The 21,687-nt window shown below is 43.3% G+C and overlaps 1 long non-coding RNA gene across 1 annotated transcript in view; it reads right to left on the bottom strand.

Moving 5' to 3' along the window:
• Positions 1-11,034: 11,034 nt before the first annotated feature.
• The window catches only part of LOC141378973 (uncharacterized), a 29,583-nt gene continuing 18,930 nt past the window's right edge, over positions 11,035-21,687 (bottom strand). The window contains exon 3 of the long non-coding RNA XR_012394820.1: positions 11,035-13,107. This is a non-coding gene — a long non-coding RNA (uncharacterized lncRNA). The remainder of the gene's footprint in view (positions 13,108-21,687) is intronic.

Genomic DNA, 21,687 nt, shown 5'->3' on the forward strand with positions numbered 1-21,687 from the left:
CCTATATGGGCTGCCATTCAAATCCGGCGGAAGAAACGGAAGAAGAAGAATAATAATAATAATAAATATAGCTGCAAGCAGCAATTAAGGGGCCAAGCACTATTGGCCATAAGGTGGCGCTGCTCCAGACGTTTTTGAGTACTTTCAGGGCATGGGGTTGAAGATGCATACCATGTTTTGTAATGATATGTGAATGTGTTGGTAAAATATAGCATTTTTGGATAAAAATCGAAATGGGCGACGCCCAAAATGGCTGACCTGTGAAAATCAGACATCATTCGACTCGGCATGCTCTGCCGGATGTAATGAGACCAGTTTCATGAGTTTCGGACGAAAGGTTGAGACGTTATAAGCTAAAAAGCAAGTTTTTAGTATCATCGGACCACTAGGGGGCAGTGCGCCGAAACTCTGCAATTAACCTTAGACCCTAGTTGTCATAACACACACCAAGTTTGGTGTGAATCGCTGAATGCGTTACAGAGATATCGCCTCAAGTCCATTTTCGCAAGTTCTACGTTAAATTATTTCGCAAGTTAAACGAAAACGGTTGGTCTAATCAACTTGAATTCCATAACTTTTGGTTGGCATGGTCTGTAGATCATGTGATTCAATTTTGGTAAAAATCGGAGACATGGCCTAGGACGAGTTCGATCAAATAGGTTTTTCGAAAAATTTAAAATAGCGCGAAAAAATTCATGACGGAAAATGACGTCATAGGGTGGGTTTGAATCGGACTGAGCCAAGGAATCAGAGGAAAAAAGAATTTTGATTGTAGCCCATTCGGTTCAAAAGTTATGATGATAAATGTATGTGAAAGTTTGGACAAGTGGTGGCGCTAGAGAGTTTGATTTTGAGACTTCATATTTGGCCTGATTAATGTTAATACTGGCCTCTATCATTGTGCCAGATGCATACCATGTTTTGTAATAATATGTGAATATGTTGGTAAAATATAGCATTTTTGGCCTAAAATCAAAATGGGCGACGCCCAAAATGGCTGACCTGTGAAAATCAGACATCATTTGACTCGACATGCTCTGCCGGATGTAATGAGACCAGTTTTATGAGTTTCGGACGAAAGGTTGAGATGTTATAAGCCAAAAAGCAAGTTTTTTATATCTCCGGACCACTAGGGGGCAGTGCGCCGAAACTCTGCCTGTAACCTCAGACCCTAGTTGTCATAACACACACCAAGTTTGGTGTGAATCGGTGAATGCGTTACGGAGATATCGTCTCAAGTCCATTTTCGCAAGTCCTTCGTTAAATTTGATCGCAAGTTAAACGAAAACGGTTGGTCAAATCAACTTGAATTCCATAACTTTTGGTTGGCATAGTCTGTAGATCATGTGATTCAATTTTGGTGAAAATCGGAGAAATGGCCTAGGACGAGTTCGATCAAATAGGTTTTTCGAAAATTTTAAAATAGCGCGAAAAAATTCATGACGGAAAATGACGTCATAGGGTGCATTTGAATCGGACTGAGCCAAGGAATCAGAGAAAAAAAGAAATTTGATTGTAGCCCATTCGGTTCAAAAGTTATGATGATAAACGTATGTGAAAGTTTGGACAAGTGGTGGCGCTAGAGAGTTTGATTTTGAGACTTCATGTTTGGTCTGATTAATGTTAATACTGTCCTCTATCATTGTGCCAAATTATACAACTTTCCCGCATACGCCTATATGGGCTGCCATTCAAATCCGGCGGAAGAAACGGAAGAAGAATAATAATAATAATAATAAGAACACTAACGAAAGCAATAGGTGCCTACGCACCTACGGTGCTTGGCCCCTAATAATAATAATAATAAGAACACTAACGAAAGCAATAGGTGCCTACGCACCTACGGTGCTTGGCCCCTAATAAGAACACTAACGAAAGCAATAGGTGCCTACGCACCTACGGTGCTTGGCCCCTAATAAGAACACTAACGAAAGCAATAGGTGCCTACGCACCTACGGTGCTTGGCCCCTAATAATAATAATAATAAATATAGCTGCAAGCAGCAATTAAGGGGCCAAGCACTATTGGCCATAAGGTGGCGCTGCTCCAGACATTTTTGAGTACTTTCAGGGCATGGGGTTGAAGATGCATACCATGTTTTGTAATGATATGTGAATGTGTTGGTAAAATATAGCATTTTTGGGCAAAAATCGAAATGGGCGACGCCCAAAATGGCTGACCTGTGAAAATCAGACATCATTCGACTCGGCATGCTCTGCCGGATGTAATGAGACCAGTTTCATGAGTTTCGGACGAAAGGTTGAGACGTTATAAGCAAAAAAGCAAGTTTTTAGTATCTCCGGACCACTAGGGGGCAGTGCGCCGAAACTCCGCAATTAACCTTAGACCCTAGTTGTCATAACACACACCAAGTTTGGTGTGAATCGGTGAATGCGTTACAGAGATATCGCCTCAAGTCCATTTTCGCAAGTTCTTCGTTAAATTAGTTCGCAAGTTAAACGAAAACGGTTGGTCTAATCAACTTGAATTCCATAACTTTTGGTTGGCATGGTCTGTAGATCATGTGATTCAATTTTGGTGAAAATTGGAGACACGGCCTAGGACGAGTTCGATCAAATAGGTTTTTCGAAAAATTTAAAATAGCGCGAAAAAAGTCATGACGGAAAATGACGTCATAGGGTGGGTTTGAATCGGACTGAGCCAAGGAATCAGAGGAAAAAAGAATTTTGATTGTAGCCCATTCGGTTCAAAAGTTATGATGATAAACATACGTGAAAGTTTGGACAAGTGGTGGCGCTAGAGAGTTTGATTTTGAGACTTCATAATTGGCCTGATTAATGTTAATACTGGCCTCTATAATTGTGCCAAATTATACAACTTTCCCGCATACGCCTATATGGGCTGCCATTCAAATCCGGCGGAAGAAACGGAAGAAGAAGAAGAAGAAGAAGAAGAAGAAGAAGAAGAATAATAATAAATATAGCTGCAAGCAGCAATTAAGGGGCCAAGCACTTTTGGCCATAAGGTGGCGCTGCTCCAGACGTTTTTGAGTACTTTCAGGGCATGGGGTTGAAGATGCATACCATGTTTTGTAATGATATGTGAATGTGTTGGTAAAATATAGCATTTTTGGCCAAAAATCGAAATGGGCGACGCCCAAAATAGCTGACCTGTGAAAATCAGACATCATTCGACTCGACATTCTCTGCCGGATGTAATGAAACCAGTTTCATGAGTTTCGGACGAAAGGTTGAGACGTTATAAGCCAAAAAGCACGTTTTTTGTATCTCCGGACCACTAGGGGGCAGTGCGCCGAAACTCCGCAATTACCCTTAGACCCTAGTTGTCATAACACACACCAAGTTTGGTGTGAATCGGTGAATGCGTTAGGGAGATATCGCCTCAAGTCCATTTTCGCAAGTTCTACGTTAAATTAGTTCGCAAGTTATACGAAAACGGTTGGTCTAATCAACTTGAATTCCATAACTTTTGGTTGGCATGGTCTGTAGATCATGTGATTCAATTTTGGTGAAAATCGGAGACACGGCCTAGGACGAGTTCGATCAAATAGGTTTTTCGAAAAATTTAAAATAGCGCGAAAAATTTCATGACGGAAAATGACGTCATAGGGTGGGTTTGAATCGGACTGAGCCAAGGAATCAGGGGAAAAAAGAATTTTGATTGTAGCCCATTCGGTTCAAAAGTTATCATGATAAACATACATGAAAGTTTGGACAAGTGGTGGCGCTAGAGAGTTTGATTTTGAGACTTCATAATTGGCCTGATTAATGTTAATACTGTCCTCTATCATTGTGCCAAATTATACAACTTTCCCGCATACGCCTATATGGGCTGCCATTCAAATCCGGCGGAAGAAACGGAAGAAGAAGAAGAAGAAGAATAATAATAAATATAGCTGCAAGCAGCAATTAAGGGGCCAAGCACTATTGGCCATAAGGTGGCGCTGCTCCAGACGTTTTTGAGTACTTTCAGGGCATGGGGTTGAAGATGCATACCATGTTTTGTAATGATATGTGAATGTGTTGGTAAAATATAGCATTTTTGGCTAAAAATCGAAATGGGCGACGCCCAAAATGGCTGACCTGTGAAAATCAGACATCATTCGACTCGGCATGCTCTGCCGGATGTAATGAGACCAGTTTCATGAGTTTCGGACGAAAGGTTGAGACGTTATAAGCCAAAAAACAAGTTTTTTGTATCTCCGGACCACTAGGGGGCAGTGCGCCGAAACTCCGCAATTAACCTTAGACCCTAGTTGTCATAACACACACCAAGTTTGGTGTGAATCGGTGAATGCGTTACAGAGATATCGCCTCAAGTCCATTTTTGCAAGTTCTACGTTAAATTAGTTCGCAAGTTAAACGAAAACGGTTGGTCTAATCAACTTGAATTCCATAACTTTTGGTTGGCATGGTCTGTAGATCATGTGATTCAATTTCGGTGAAAATCGGAGACACGGCCTAGGACGAGTTCGATCAAATAGGTTTTTCGAAAAATTTAAAATAGCGCGAAAAAAGTCATGACGGAAAATGACGTCATAGGGTGGGTTTGAATCGGACTTAGCCAAGGAATCAGAGGAAAAAAGAATTTTGATTGTAGCCCATTCGGTTCAAAAGTTATGATGATAAACATACGTGAAAGTTTGGACAAGTGGTGGCGCTAGAGAGTTTGATTTTGAGACTTCATAATTGGCCTGATTAATGTTAATACTGGCCTCTATCATTGTGCCAAATTATACAACTTTCCCGCATACGCCTATATGGGCTGCCATTCAAATCCGGCGGAAGAAACGGAAGAAGAAGAAGAAGAAGAATAATAATAATAATAATTAAAGCTGCAAGCAGCGATGATAGGGACCTCGCACCCGGGCTCACCACCGCCCGGTGGCCTCAGGATGACAGAGTACATTGAACAATATTAATTTATGGCGATATATATAAAGAACCTGAGAAAATCACAGATTTATGCCAAACTTCCTCCTGTCAGCAGGTGGCGCTATAACTGTGTCTCAATATTATTATGTAGATGTGTTCAGGAAAGGACTTTTATCCACCATGTGAAGTTTCAGGCTGATCGGACATTGTGTGGTTGAATTATGAGCCAAATTGCCTTCTGCCAGCAGGTGTCGCTATGACAGACTCAATATTGGTATGTAGATGTCTTCAGGAGAGGAATTTAATAAACCATGTAAAGTTTTAAGCAGTTCAGACATTGTGTGGCTGAGTTATAAGCCAAACTTCTTGTAGCCAGCAGGTGGCGCTATGACAGACTCAATATTATTATGTACATGTGTTCAGGAGAGGATTTTAAACAACCATGTAAAGTTTCAGGCAAATCAGACATTGTGGGGCTGAGTTATAAGCCAAACTACCTTCTGCCAGGAGGTGGCGTTATGACTGACTCAATATTGTTATGTGGATGTGTTCAGGAGCGGACTTTTATCAACCATGTGAAGTTTCAGGCTGATCAGAGATTGTGTGGAGATTGTGTTATAAGACAAACTACATTCTGCCAGCAGGTGGCGCTTTTAAAGACTCAATATTATTATGTAAATGTGCTCAGGAGAGGACTTTCATCAATCATTTGACATTTTAGGCAGATCTGACAACGTGTGGCCGAGTTACAAGCCAAACTTCCTTCTGCCAGCAGGTGGCGTTATGACTGACTCAATATTATTATGTAGATGTGCTTAGGAGAGGACTTTCATCAACCATGTGAAGTTTCAGGCAGATCAGACATTGTGTGGTCGAGTTATAAGTACTTCCTGTTCCATGGCGAAGCGTTGAGGTTTGTCATTCCACCACAGACACGCCCCTCTACAAAAACTCTAGATCTTCACAATATATCATCGCTAGAGCTTTCAGATGACACCACTCTATTTTGGTGCTGATACAGGAAAGTTTGTGGAAGGAGTTTGTTACAATGTCAAACATGTCATTTCCTGTGGCCAGCAGGTGGCGCTGTAACTGTATCTGGATATTGGCATGTAAACGTGTTCAGGTCAGGACGCTTATCAAGCGTGTGAATTTTGAGGCAGATCTGATAATGCATGCCTGAGTTATAACGACTTCCTGTTTTGTGGCGAATCGTCAAAGTTTGAGAGGCCGCCACGGACACGCCCATCGATGAAAACTCTAAAGCTTCGCAATTTAACATCGCCAAGGCCTTTAGATGACAAAATCCGATTTTGGTGTCGATCGGATAAAATCCCTAGGAGGAGTTCGTTAAAATACAACGCCTGGAAATGGCAAAAATGCCACTTTTTCGCCGCAGGAAGTCAAAAATATCCGACTTCCTGTTGGGTTTGAGATATGGCTCCAAGAGACTTTTTCGTATGTTTTGGCGTGTTTGAGGTGTGTGCCAATTTTCGTGCATGTGCGTGATTCGTATATCGGGGGCTCGTCCGTTTAATTTTTTTAGGTGGCGCTGTCGAGTCATTTTGCCACGCCCACTTCCGAAGCCCATAACAAATGTAAATTTTCGCCACTTCTGAGGCGTGTGCAAAGTTGCGTGAGTTTTCGGGCATGTTTAGCCCCTCAAAACCGCGATTCATTCCGCGGAAGAAGAAGAAGAAGAAGAAGAAGAAGAAGAAGAATAATAATAAACAGAGCAATTCCAATAGGGCCTACGCACCGTTTCGGTGCTCGGTCCCTAATTAAAGCTGCAAGCAGCGATGATAGGGACCTCGCACCCGGGCTCACCGCCGCCCGGTGGTCTCAGGATGACAGAGAACAGCGAACAGTAATAATTTAAGCCGATATATTTAAAAAATCTGAGAAAATCACCGATTTATGCCAAACCTCCTCCTCTCAGCAGGTGGCGCTATGACTGTGACTCAAGATTGGCATGTAGATGTCACCAGGAGAGGAATCTTATCAACCATGTGAAGTTTCAGGCAGATCGAACATTGTTTAGCTGAGTTATAAGCCAAACTGCCTTTTGTCAGCAGGTGGCGCTACGACAGACTCAACATTGTTATTTAGATGTGTTCAGGAGAGGACTTTTATCAACCATGTGAACTTTCAGGCAGATCGGACTTTGTGTGGTTGAGTTATAATGCAAACTACCATCTGCCAGCAGGTGGCGCTATAACTGTGACTTAAGATTGGCATGTAGATGCCTTCAGTAATGGAATTTAATCAACCATGTGAAGTTTCAGGCAGATCGGATGTTGTTTGGCTGAGTTATAAGCCTATCTACCTTCTGCCAGCAGGTGGCGTTATGACTGACTCATTACTGTTTTGGGGATGTGTTCAGAAGAGGACGTTTATGAGCCATGTGAAGTTTCAGGCTGATCTGATTTTGTGTGGTTGAGATATAAGGACTTCCTGTTCCACGGCGAAGTGTTGAGGTTTGTCATGCCGCCACGGACACGCCCCTCTGCGAAAACTCTAGATCTTGACAATATATCATCACTTAAGCTTTCAGATAACAACCCACCAAACTGATTTTTTTGCTGATACAAAAAAAATAGTGGGAGGAGTTTATTACTCTGTAAATCATGACATGTCCTGTGGCCAGCAGGTGGCGCTATAACTGTATCTGGATATCGGCATGTAAACGTGTTCTGGTCTGGACTCTTATTAAACATGTGAATTTTGAGGCATTACGGATAATGCATGCCTAAGTTATAATGACTTCCAGTTTTGTGGCGAATCGTCAAAGTTTGCGGGGCCGCCACGGACACGCCCATCGACAAAAACTATAAAGCTCCGCAATTTAACATCGCCAAGGCCTTAAGATGACAAAACCCAATTTTGGTGTCGATCGGATAAAATCCCTAGAAGGAGTTCGTTAAGATACAACGCCTGGAAATGGCAAAAATGCCACTTTTTTGCAGCAGGAAGTTAAAAATATTTGACTTCCTGTTGGGTTTGAGATATGGCTCCAAGAGACTTTTTTGTATGTTTTGGCGTGTTTGAGGTGTGTGCCAATTTTCGTGCATGTGCGTGATTCGTAGATCAGGGGCTCGTCCGTTTAATTTTTATAGGTGGCGCTGTCGAGTCATTTTGCCATGCCCACTTCAATATTGTTATGTGGATGTGTTCAGGGGATGACTTTTATCCACCATATGAAGTTTCAGTCTGATCGGACTTTGTGTGGTTGAGTTATGAGGACTTCCTGTTCCATGGCGAAGCGTTGAGGTTTGTCATGCCGCCACGGACACGCCCCTCTGCGAAAACTCTAGATCTTCACAATATATCATCGCTCGAGCTTTCAGATGACACCACTCAAATTTGGTGCTGATACCATAAAATTTGTGGGAGGAGTTTGTTACAGTGTAAAACATGTCATTTCCTGTGGCCAGTAGGTGGCGCTATTTCTGTATCTGGATATTGGCATGTAAACGTGTTCAGGTCAGGACTCTTATCAAACGTGTGAAATTTGAGGCAGATCGGATAATGCATGCCTGAGTTATAACGACTTCCTGTTTTGTGGCGAATCGTCAAAGTTTGCGAGGCCGCCACGGACACGCCCATCGACGAAAACTCTAAAGCTTCGCAATTTAACATCGCCAAGGCCTTTAGATGTCAAAACCCAATTTTGCTGTCGATCGGATAAAATCCCTAGGAGGAGTTCGTTAAAATACGACGCCTGGAAATGGCAAAAACGCCACTTTTTCGCCGCAGGAAGTTAAAAATATCCGACTTGCTGTTGGGTTTGAGATATGGCTCCAAGAGACTTTTTCGTATGTTTTGGCATGTTTGAGGTGTGTGCCAATTTTCGTGCATGTGCGTGATTCGTGGATCGGGGGCTCGTCGATTTAATTTTTCTAGGTGGCGCTGTCGAGTCATTTTGCCACGCCCACTTCCGAAGCCCATAACAAACGTAAATTTTCGCCGCTTCTGAGGCGTGTGCAAAGTTGCGTGAGTTTTCGGGCATGTTTAGCCCCTCTAAACCGCGATTCATTGGAGAGAAGAATAATAATAATAATAATAATTAAAGCTGCAAGCAGCGATGATAGGGACCTCGCACCCGGGCTCACCGCCACCCGGTGGCCTCAGGATGACAGAGAACAGCGAACAGTAATAATTTAAGCCGATATGTTTAAAAAATCGGAGAAAATCACCGATTTATGCCAAACCTCCTCCTCTCAGCAGGTGGCGCTATGACTCTGACTCAAGATTGGCATGTAGATGTCACCAGGAGAGTAATCTTATCAACCATGTGAAGTTTCAGGGAGATCGAACATTGTTTAGCTGAGTTATAAGCCAAACTGCCTTTTGTCAGCAGGTGGCGCTACGACAGACTCAATGTTGTTATGTAGATGTGTTCAGGAGAGGACTTTTATCAACCATGTGAACTTTCAGGCAGATCGGACTTTGTGTGGTTGAGTTATAATGCAAACTACCATCTGCCAGCAGGTGGCGCTATAACTGTGACTTAAGATTGGCATGTAGATGCCTTCAGTAATGGAATTTAATCAACCATGTGAAGTTTCAGGCAGATCGGATGTTGTTTGGCTGAGTTATAAGCCTATCTACCTTCTGCCAGCAGGTGGCGTTATGACTGACTCATTACTGTTTTGGGGATGTGTTCAGAAGAGGACTTTTATGAGCCATGTGAAGTTTTAGGCTGATCTGACTTTGTGTGGTTGAGATATAAGGACTTCCTGTTCCACGGCGAAGTGTTGAGGTTTGTCATGCCGCCACGGACACGCCCCTCTGCAAAAACTCTAGATCTTCACAATATATCATCGCTAGAGCTTTCAGATGACACCACTCTATTTTGGTGCTGCTACGGGAAAGTTTGTGGGAGGAGTTTGTTACAGTGTCAAACATGTCATTTCCTGTGGCCAGCAGGTGGCGCTATATTTGTAACTGGATATCGGCATGTAAACCTGATCAGGTCAGGACTGTTATTAAATGTGTGAATTTTGAAGCAGATCAAATATTGCATGCCAGAGTTATAAAGACTTCCTGTTTTGTGGCGAATCATCAAAGTTTGCGAGGCCGCCACGGACACGCCCATCGATGAAAACTCTAAAGCTTCGCAATTTAACATCACCAAGGCTTTAAGATGACAAAACCCAATTTTGGTGTTTATCAGATAAAATCCCTAGGAGGAGTTCGTTAAAATACAACACCTGAAAATGGCAAAAGCGCCACTTTTTCGCCATAGGAAGTTAAAAATATTCGACTTCCTGTTGGGTTTGAGATATGGCTCCAAGAGACTTTTTCGTATGTTTTGCCATGTTTGAGGTGTGTGCCAATTTTTGTGCATGTGCGTGATTCGTAGACCGGGGGCTCGTCCGTTTAATTTTTCTAGGTGGCGCTGTCGAGTCATTTTGCCACGCCCACTTCAATATTGTTATGTGGATGTGTTCAAGAGATGACGTTTATCAACCATGTGAAGTTTCAGGCAGATCGGACATTGTGTGGTTGTGTTATAAGGACTTCCTGATCCATGGCGAAGCGTTGAGGTTTGTCATACCGCCACGGACACATCCCTCTGCGAAAACTCTAGTTCTCTACAATATATCAATGCTAGAGCTTTCAGATAACACCACTCAAATTTGGTGCTCATACGATAAAATTTGTGGGAGGAGTTTGTTACTCCGTAAATCATGTCATTTCCTGTGGCCAGCAGGTGGCGCTGTAACTGTATCTGGATATTGGCATGTAAACGTGTTCAGGTCAGGACGCTTATCAAGCGTGTGGATTTTGAGGCAGATCGGGTAATGCATGCCTGAGTTATAACGACTTCCTCTTTTGTGACGAATCGTCAAAGTTTGCGAGGCCGCCACGGACACGCCCATCGATGAAAACTCTAAAGCTTCGCAATTTAACATCGCCAAGGCCTTTAGATGACAAAACCCAATTTTGGTGTCGATCGGATAAAATCCCTAGGAGGAGTTCGTTAAAATACAACGCCTGGAAATGGCAAAAACGCCACTTTTTCGCTGCAGGAAGTCAAAAATATCCAACTTCCTGTTGGGTTTGAGATATGGCTCCAAGAGACTTTTTCGTATGTTTTGGCATGTTTGAGGTGTGTGCCAATTTGCGTGCATGTGCGTGATTCGTGGATCGGGGGCTCGTCCGTTTAATTTTTCTAGGTGGCGCTGTCGAGTCATTTTGCCACGCCCACTTCCGAAGCCCATAATAAACGTAAATTTTCGCCACTTCTGAGGCGTGTGCAAAGTTGCGTGAGTTTTCGGGCATGTTTAGCCCCTCAAAACCGCGATTCATTCCGCAGGAGAATAATAATAATAATTAAAGCTGCAAGCAGCGATGATAGGGACCTCGCACCCGGGCTCACCGCCGCCCGGTGGCCTTAGGATGACAGAAAACAGCGAACAATAATAATTTAAGCCGATATATATAAAGAACCTGAGAAAAATCTCTCATTTATGCCAAACTTCCTCTTATCAGCAGGTGGCGCTATAACTGTGACTCAAGATTGGCATGTAGATGCTTTCAATATAGGAATCTTATCAACCATGTGAAGTTTCAGGCAGATCAGACATTGTGTGGTTGAGTTATAAGGACTTCCTGTTCCATGGCGAAGCGTTGAGGTTTGTCATGCCGCCACGGACACGCCTCTCTGCGAAAACTCTAGATCTTGACAATATATCATCACTTGAGCTTTCAGATAACAACCAACCAAATTTGGTGCTGATATGAAAAAATTTGTGGGAGGAGTTTATTACTCTGTAAATCATGACATTTCCTGTGGCCAGCAGGTGGCGCTATAACTGTATCTGGATATTGGCATGTAAACGTGTTCTGGTCTGGACACTTATTAAACATGTGAATTTTGAGGCAGATTGGATAATGCATGCCTGAGTTATAATGACTTCTGGTTTTGTGGCGAATCGTCAAAGTTTGCGGGGCCGCCACGGACACGCCCATCGAAAAAAACTATAAAGCTTCGCAATTTAACATCGCCAAGGCCTTTAGATGACAAAACCCAATTTTGGTGTCGATAGCATAAAATCCCTAGGAGGAGTTCGTTAAGATACAACGCCTGGAAATGGCAAAAATGACACTTATTTGCAGCAGGAAGTTAAAGATATCCGACTTCCTGTTGTGTTTGAGATATGGCACCAAGGGACTTTTTCGTATGTTTTGGCGTGTTTGAGGTGTGTGCCAATTTTCGTGCATGTGCATGATTCGTAGATCAGGGGCTCGTCCGTTTAATTTTTATAGGTGGCGCTGTCGAGTCATTTTGCCACGCCCACTTCAATATTGTTATGGGGATGTGTTCAGTAGAGGACTTTTATCAACCATGTGAAGTTTCAGGCTGATCGGACATTGTGTGGCTGAGTTATAAGGACTTCCTGTTCCATGGCGAAGCGTTGAGATTTGTCATGCCGCCACGGACACGCCCCTCTGCAAAAACTCTAGATCTTCACAATATATCATCGTTAGAGCTTTAAGATGACACCACTTAAATTTGGTGCTGATACCATAAAATTTGTGGGAGGAGTTTGTTACAGTGTAAAACATGTCATTTCCTGTGGCCAGCAGGTGGCGCCATAACTATATCTGGATTTCGGCATGTAAACGTGTTCAGGTCAGGACACTTATCAAGCGTGTGAGTTTTGAGGCAGATCGGATAATGCATGCCTGAGTTATAACAACTTCCTATTTTGTGGCGAATCATCAAAGTTTGCGAGGCCGCCACGGACACGCCCATCGACGAAAACTCTAAAGCTTCGCAATTTAACATCGCCAAGGCCTTTAGATGACAAAACCCAATTTTGGTGTCGATCGGATAAAATTCCTAGGAGGAGTTCGTTAAAATACAACGCCTGAAAATGGCAAAAACGCCACTTTTTTGCCACAGGAAGTTAAAAATATCCGACTTCCTGTTGGGTTTGCGATATGGCTCCAAGAGACTTTTTCGTATGTTTTGGTGAGTTTGAGGTGAGTGCCAATTTTTGTGCATGTGCGTGATTCGTGGATCGGGGGCTTGTCCGTTTAATTTTTCTAGGTGGCGCTGTCGAGTCATTTTGCCACGCCCACTTCCGAGACCCATAATAAACGTAAATTTTCGCCACTTCTGAGGCGTGTGCAAAGTTCCGTGAGTTTTCGGGCATGTTTAGCCCCTCAAAATCGCGATTCATTCCGGAAAAGAATAATAATAATAATAATTAAAGCTGCAAGCAGCGATGATAGGGACCTCGCACCCGGGCTCACCGCCGCCCGGTGACCTTACGATGACAGAGAACAGCGAACAATAATAATATAAGCCGATATATATATATAAAAAACCTAAGAAAAATACAGATTTAAGCCAAACTTCCTCCTATCAGCAGGTGGCGCTATACCTGTGACTCAAGATTGGCATGTAGATGTCTTCAGGAGAGGAATTTAATCAACCATGTGAAGTTTCAGGCACATGGGACATTGTGTGGCTGAGTTATAAGCCAAACCACCTTTTGCCAGCAGGTGGCGTTATGACTGACTCAATATTGTTATGGGGATGTGTTCAGGAGTGGACTTTTATCAAACATGTGAAGTTTCAGGCAGATCAGAGATTGTGTGGAGATTGTGTTATAAGACAATTTACATTCTGCCAGCAGGTGGCGCTATTAAAAACTCAATATTATTATGTAGATGTGCTCAGGAGAGGACTTTCATCAACCATGTGACATTTTAGACAGATTGGACATTGTGTGGCCGAGTTACAAGCCAAAATTTCTTCTGCCAGCAGGTGGCGCTATGACTATGACTCAATATTATTATGTAGATTTATTATGTAGATGTGCTCAGGGGAGGACTTTCATCAACCTTGTGAAGTTTCAGGCAGATCGGACATTGTGTGGCCAAGTTACAAGCCAAACTACCTTCTGCCAGCAGATGGCGCTATTACTGACTCAATATTGTTATGTAGATGTGTTCAAAAGAGGACTTTTATCAATCATGTGAAGTTTCAGGTAGATCGGACATTGTGTGGTTGAGTTATAAGGACTTCCTGTTCCATGGCGAAGCGTTGAGGTTTGTCATGCCGCCACAGACACGCCCCTCTGCAAAAACTCTAGATCTTCACAATATATCATCGCTAGAGCTTTCAGATGACACCACTCTATTTTGGTGCTGATACGGGAAAGTTTGTGGTAGGAGTTTGTTATAGTGTCAAACATGTCATTTCCTGTGGCCAGCAGGTGGCGCTATAACTGTAACTGGATATCGGCACGTAAACCTGTTCAGGTCAGGACTGTTATTAAATGTGTGAATTTTGAGGCAGATCGGATAATGCATGCCTGAGTTATAAAGACTTCCTGTTTTGTGGCGAATCATCAAAGTTTGCGAGGCCGCCACAGACACGCCCATCGACAAAAACTCTAAAGCTTCGCAATTTAACATCGCCAAGGCCATTAGATGATAAAACCCAATTTTGGTGTCGATCGGATAAAATCCCTAGGAGGAGTTCGTTAAAGTACAACGCCTGGAAATGGCAAAAACGCCACTTTTTCGCCGCAGGAAGTTAAAAATATCCGACTTCCTGTTAGGTTTGAGATATGGCTCCAAGAGACTTTTTTGTATGTTTTGGCATGTTTAAGGTGTGTGCCAATTTTCGTGCATGTGCGTGATTCGTAGCTTGGGGGCTCGTCCATTTAATTTTTCTAGGTGGCGCTGTCGAGTCATTTTGCCACGCCCACTTCATTATTGTTATGTGGATGTGTTCAAGAGATGACATTTATCAACCATGTGAAGTTTCAGGCAGATCGGACACTGTGTGGTTGAGTTATATGGACTTCATGTTCCATGGCGAAGCGTTGAGGTTTGTCATGCCGCCACGGACACGCCCCTCTCCGAAAACTCTAGATCTTCACATTATATTATCGCTAGAGCTTTCAGATAACACCACTCAATTTTGGTGCTGATACGAAAAAATTTGTGGGAGGAGTTTATTACTCCGTAAATCATGTCATTTCCTGTGGCCAGCAGGTGGCGCTATAACTATATCTGGATATTGGCATGTAAACGTGTTCAGGTCAGGACTCTTATCAAGCGTGTGAATTTTGAGGCAGATCGGATAATGCATGCCTGAGTTATAACGACTTCCTGTTTTGTGGCGAATCATCAAAGTTTGCGAGGGCGCCACGGACACGCCCATCGACGAAAACTCTAAAGCTTCGCAATTTAACATCGCCAAGGCCTTTAGATGACAAAACCCAATTTTGGTGTCGATCGGATAAAATCCCTAGGAGGAGTTCGTTAAAATACAACGCCTGAAAATGGCAAAAACGCCACTTTTTCGCCGCAGGAAGTTAAAAATATTCGACTTCCTGTTGGGTTTGAGATATGGCTCCAAGAGACTTTTTCGTATGGTTTGGCATGTTTGAGGTGTGTGCCAATTTTCGTGCATGTGCGTGATTTGTGTATCGGGGGCTCGTCCGTTTAATTTTTCTAGGTGGCGCTGTCGAGTCATTTTGCCACGCCCACTTCCGAGACCCATATCAACCTGCTATTTACACCGCGTTTGGTGTGTGTGCAAATTTTCATGAGTTTTCGGGCATGTTTAGACCCTCAAAAGTGCCCCGATAGGGGGCGGAATAATAATAATAATAATAATAATAATAAAAAACGGAGCAATTCCAATAGGGCCTACGCACCGTTTCGGTGCTCGGTCCCTAATTAAAGCTGCAAGCAGCGATGATAGGGACCTCGCACCCGGGCTCACCGCCGCCCGGTGACCTTACGATGACAGAGAACAGCGAACAATAATAATTTAAGCCAATATATAAAAAAAGATCTAAGAAAATCACAGATTTATGCCAAACTTCCTTCTGTCAGCAGGTGGCGCTATAACTGTGACTTAAGATTGGCATGTAGATGTCTTCCGGAGAGGAATCTTATCAACCATGTGAAGTTTCAGGCACATGGGACATTGTGTGGCTGAGTTATAAGCCAAACTACCTTCTGCCAGCAGGTGGCGCTATGAAAGACTCAATATTATTATGTAGATGTGTTTAGGAGAGGACTTTCATCAACCATGTGACATTTTAGGCAGATCTGACATTGTGTGGCCGAGTTACAAGCCAAAATTTATTCTGCCAGCAGGTGGCGCTATGACTCTGACTCAATATTATTATGTAGAAGTGCTCAGGAGAGGACTTTCATCAACCATGTGAAGTTTCAGGCAGATCAGACATTGTGTGGTTGAGTTATAAGCATTTCCTGTTCCATGGCGAAGCGTTGAGGTTTGTCATGCCACCACAGACACGCCCCTCTGCAAAAACTCTAGATCTTTACAATATATCATCGCTAGAGCTTTCAGATGACACCACTCAATTTTGGTGCTGATACGGGAAAGTTTGTGGAAGGAGTTTGTTACAGTGTCAAACATGTCATTTCCTGTGGCCAGCAGGTGGCGCTATAACTGTAACTGGATATCGGCACGTAAACCTGATCAGGTCAGGACTTTTATTAAATGTGTGAATTTTGAGGCAGATCGAATATTGCATGCCAGAGTTATAAAGACTTCCTGTTTTGTGGCGAATCATCAAAGTTTGCGAGGCCGCCACGGACACACCCATCGATAAAAACTCTAAAGCTTCGCAATTTAACATCACCAAGGCTTTAAGATGACAAAACCCAATTTTGGTGTTTATCAGATAAAATCCCTAGGAGGAGTTCGTTAAAATACAACGCCTGGAAATGGCAAAAGGGCCACTTTTTCGCCACAGGAAGTTAAAAATATCCGACTTCCTGTTGGGTTTGAGATATGGCTCCAAGAGACTTTTTCGTATGTTTTGCCATGTTTGAGGTGTGTGCCAATTTTCGTGCATGTGCGTGATTCGTAGGTCGGGGGCTCGTTTGTTTAATTTTTCTAGGTGGCGCTGTCGAGTCATTTTGCCACGCCTACTTCAATATTGTTATGTGGATGTGTTCAAGAGATGACGTTTATCAACCATGTGAAGTTTCAGGCAGATCGGACATTGTGTGGTTGAGTTATGAGGACTTCCTGTTCCATGGCGAAGCGTTGAGGTTTGTCATACCGCCATGGACACACCCCTCTGCGAAAACTCTAGATCTTCACAATATATCATCGCTAGAGCTTTCAGAGGACACCACTCAATTTTGGTGTTGATACGATAAAATTTGTGGGAGGAGTTTATAACTCCGTAAATCATGTCATTTCCTGTGGCCAGCAGGTGGCGCTGTAACTGTATCTGGATATCGGCATGTAAACGTGTTCAGGTCAGGACGCTTATCAAGCGTGTGAATTTTGAGGCAGATCTGATAATGCATGCCTGAGTTATAACGACTTCCTCTTTTGTGGCGAATCGTCAAAGTTTGCGAGGCCGCCACGGACACGCCCATCGATGAAAACTCTAAAGCTTCGCAATTTAACATCGCCAAGGCCTTTAGATGACAAAACCCAATTTTGGTGTCGATCGGATAAAATCCCTAGGAGGAGTTCGTTAAAATACAACGCCTGGAAATGGCAAAAACGCCACTTTTTCGCCGCAGGAAGTTAAAAATATCCGACTTCCTGTTGGGTTTGAGATATGGCTCCAAGAGACTTTTTCGTATGTTTTGGCATGTTTGAGATGTGTGCCAATTTTCGTGCATGTGCGTGATTCGTGGATCGGGGGCTCGTCCGTTTAATTTTTCTAGGTGGCGCTGTCGAGTCATTTTGCCACGCCCACTTCCGAAGCCCATAATAAACGTAAATTTTCGCCACTTCTGAGGCGTGTGCAAAGTTGCGTGAGTTTTCGGGCATGTTTAGCCCCTCAAAACCGCGATTCATTCCGGAGGAGAATAATAATAATAATAATAATAATAATAATAATAATAAACGGAGCAATTCCAATAGGGCCTACGCACCGTTTCGGTGCTCGGTCCCTAATTAAAGCTGCAAGCAGCGATGATAGGGACCTCGCACCCGGGCTCACCGCCGCCGGTGGCCTCCGGATGACAAAGAACAGCGAACAATAATAACTTAAGCCGATATATAAAAATAACCAGAGAAAATCACAGATTTATGCCTAACTTTCTCCTGTCAGCAGGTGGCGCTATGACTGTGTCTCAATATTGGCATGTAGATGTGTTCAGGAGAGGATTTTACTAAACCATGTGAAGTTTCAGGCTGATCAGACATTGTGGGGCTGAGTTGTAAGCCAAACTACCTTCTGCCAGCAGGCGGCGCTATGACTGACTCAATATTGGCATATAAATGTGTTCAGGAGAGGAATTTAATCAACCATGTGAAGTTTCAAGCAGTTCAGACATTGTGTGGCTGAGTTATAAGCCAAACTTTCTGTTGCCAGCAGGTGGCGCTATGACAGACTCAATATTATTATGTACATGTGTTCAGGAGAGGATTTTAAACAACCATGTAAAGTTTCAGGCAGATCAGACATTGTGGGGCTGATTTGTAAGCCAAACTACTATCTGCCAGCAGGTGGCGCTATGACAGACTCAATATTATTATGTAGATGTGTTCAGGAGAGGACTTATATCAACCATGTGAAGTTTCAGGCAGGACGGACATTGTGTGGTTGAGTTATAAGGACTTTCTGTTCCATGGCGAAGCGTTGAGGTTTGTCATGCCGCCACAGACACGCCCCTCTCCGAAAACTCTAGATCTTCACAATATATCATCGCTAGAGCTTTCAGATGACACCACCCAAATTTGGTGCTGATACGAAAAAATTTGTAGGAGGAGTTTGTTACAGTGTAAAACATGTCATTTCCTGTGGCCTGTAGGTGGCGCTATAACTGTATCTGGATATCGGCATGTAAACGTGTTCAGGTCAGGACTCTTATCAAACATGTGAATTTTGAGGCAGATTGGATAATGCATGCCTGAGATATAATGACTTCCGGTTTTGTGGCGAATCATCAAAGTTTGCGAGGCCGCCACAGACACGCCCATCAACAAAAACTCTAAAGCTTCGCAATTTAACATCGCCAAGGCCTTTTGATGACAAAACCAAATTTTGGTGTCGATCGGATAAAATCCCTAGGAGGAGTTCGTTAAGATACAACGCCTGGAAATGGCAAAAATGCCACTTATTTGCCGCAGGAAGTTAAAAATATCCGACTTCCTGTTGGGTTTGAGATATGGCTCCAAGAGACTTTTTTGTATGTTTTGGCGTGTTTGAGGTGTGTGTCAATTTTCGTGCATGTGTGTGATTCGTAGATCAGGGGCTCGTCCGTTTAATTATTATAGGTGGCGCTGTCGAGTCATTTTGCCACGCCCACTTCAATATTGTTATGGGGATGTGTTCAGGAGAGGACTTTTATCAACTATGTGAAGTTTCAGGCAGATCAGACTTTGTGTGGTTGAGTTATGAGGACTTCCTGTTCCATGGCGAAGCGTTGAAGTTTGTCATGCCGCCACGGACACGCCCCTCTCCGAAAACTCTAGATCTTCACAATATATCATCGCTAGAGCTTTCAGATGACACCACCCAAATTTGGTGCTGATACGAAAAAATTTGTAGGAGGAGTTTGTTACAGTGTAAAACATGTCATTTCCTGTGGCCTGTAGGTGGCGCTATAACTGTATCTGGATATCGGCATGTAAACGTGTTCAGGTCAGGACTCTTATCAAACGTGCGAATTTTGAGGCAGATCGGATAATGCATGCCTGAGTTATATCGACTTCCTGTTTTGTGGCGAATCGTCAAAGTTTGCGAGGCCGCCATGGACACGCCCATCGACGAAAACTCTAAAGCTTCGCAATTTAACATCGCCAAGGCCTTTAGATGACAAAACCCAATTTTGGTGTCGATCGGATAAAATCCCTAGGAGGAGTTCGTTAAAATACAACGCCTGGAAATGGCAAAAACGCCACTTTTTCGCCGCAGGAAGTTAAAAATATCCGACTTCCTGTTGGGTTTGAGATATGGCTTCAAGAGACTTTTTCGTATGTTTTGGCATGTTTGAGGTGTGTGCCGATTTTCTTGCATGTGCGTGATTCGTGGATCGGGGGCTTGTCCGGTTAATTTTTCTAGGTGGCGCTGTTGAGTCATTTTGCCACGCCCATTTCCAACACCCGTAACAAACGTAAATTTTCGCCACTTCTGAGGTGTGTGCAAAGTTTCGTGAGTTTTCGGGCATGGTAAGGCCCTCAAAATCGCGATTCATTCCGGAAAAGAATAATAATAATTAAAGCTGCAAGCAGCGATGATAGGGACCTCGCACCCGGGCTCACCGCCGCCCGGTGACCTTACGATGACAGAGAACAGCGAACAATAATAATATAAGCCGATATATATATAAAAAACTAAGACAAATACAGATTTATGCCAAACTTCCTCCTGTCAGCAGGTGGCGCTATACCTGTGACTCAAGATTGGCATGTAGATGTCTTCAGGAGAGGAATTTAATCAACCATGTGAAGTTTCAGGCACATGGGACATTGTGTGGCTGAGTTATAAGCCAAACAACCTTTTGCCAGCAGGTGGCGTTATGACTGACTCAATATTGTTATGGGGATGTGTTCAGGAGTGGACTTTTATCAAACGTGAAGTTTCAGGCAGATCAGAGATTGTGTGGAGATTGTGTTATAAGACAATTTACATTCTGCCAGCAGGTGGCGCTATTAAAAACTCAATATTATTATGTAGATGTGCTCAGGAGAGGACTTTCATCAACCATGTGAAATTTTAGACAGATCGGACATTGTGTGGCCGAGTTACAAGCCAAACTACCTTCTGCCAGCAGATGGCGCTATTACTGACTCAATATTGTTATGTAGATGTGTTCAGTAGAGGACTTTTATCAACCATGTGAAGTTTCAGGCAGATCGGACATTGTGTGGTAGAGTTATAAGGACTTCCTGTTCCATGGCGAAGCGTTGAGGTTTGTCATGCCACCACAGACACGCCCCTCTGCAAAAACTCGAGATCTTCACAATATATCATCGCTAGAGCTTTCAGATGACACCACTCTATTTTGGTGCTGATACGGGAAAGTTTGTGGTAGGAGTTTGTTATAGTGTCAAACATGTCATTTCCTGTGGCCAGCAGGTGGCGCTATAACTGTAACTGGATATCGGCACGTAAACCTGTTCAGGTCAGGACTGTTATTAAATGTGTGAATTTTGAGGCAGATCGGATAATGCATGCCTGAGTTATAACGACTTCCTGTTTTGTGGCGAATCATCAAAGTTTGCGAGGCCGCCACGGACACGCCCATCGACAAAAACTCTAAAGCTTCGCAATTTAACATCGCCAAGGCCTTTAGATGATAAAACCCAATTTTGGTGTCGATTGGATAAAATCCCTAGGAGGAGTTCGTTAAAATACAACGCCTGGAAATGGCAAAAATGCCACTTTTTCGCCACAGGAAGTTAAAAATATCTGACTTCCTGTTAGGTTTGAGATATGGCTCCAAGAGACTTTTTCTTATGTTTTGGCATGTTTAAGGTGTGTGCCAATTTTCGTGCATGTGCGTGATTCGTAGCTCGGGGGCTCGTCCGTTTAATTTTTCTAGGTGGCGCTGTCGAGTCATTTTGCCACGCCCACTTCAATATTGTTATGTGGATGTGTTCAAGAGATGACATTTATCAACCATGTGAAGTTTCAGGCAGATCGGACATTGTGTGGTTGTGTTATAAGGACTTCCTGTTCCATGGCGAAGCGTTGAGGTTTGTCATACCGCCACGGACACGCCCCTCTGCGAAAACTCTAGATCTTCACAATATAATATCGCTAGAGCTTTCAGATAACACTACCCAATTTTGGTGCTGATACGAAAAAATTTGTGGGAGGAGTTTATTACTCCGTAAATCATGTCA

Source organism: Danio rerio, chromosome 19 (assembly GCF_049306965.1).
Source record: "Danio rerio strain Tuebingen ecotype United States chromosome 19, GRCz12tu, whole genome shotgun sequence".
Lineage (NCBI taxonomy): Eukaryota > Metazoa > Chordata > Actinopteri > Cypriniformes > Danionidae > Danio > Danio rerio.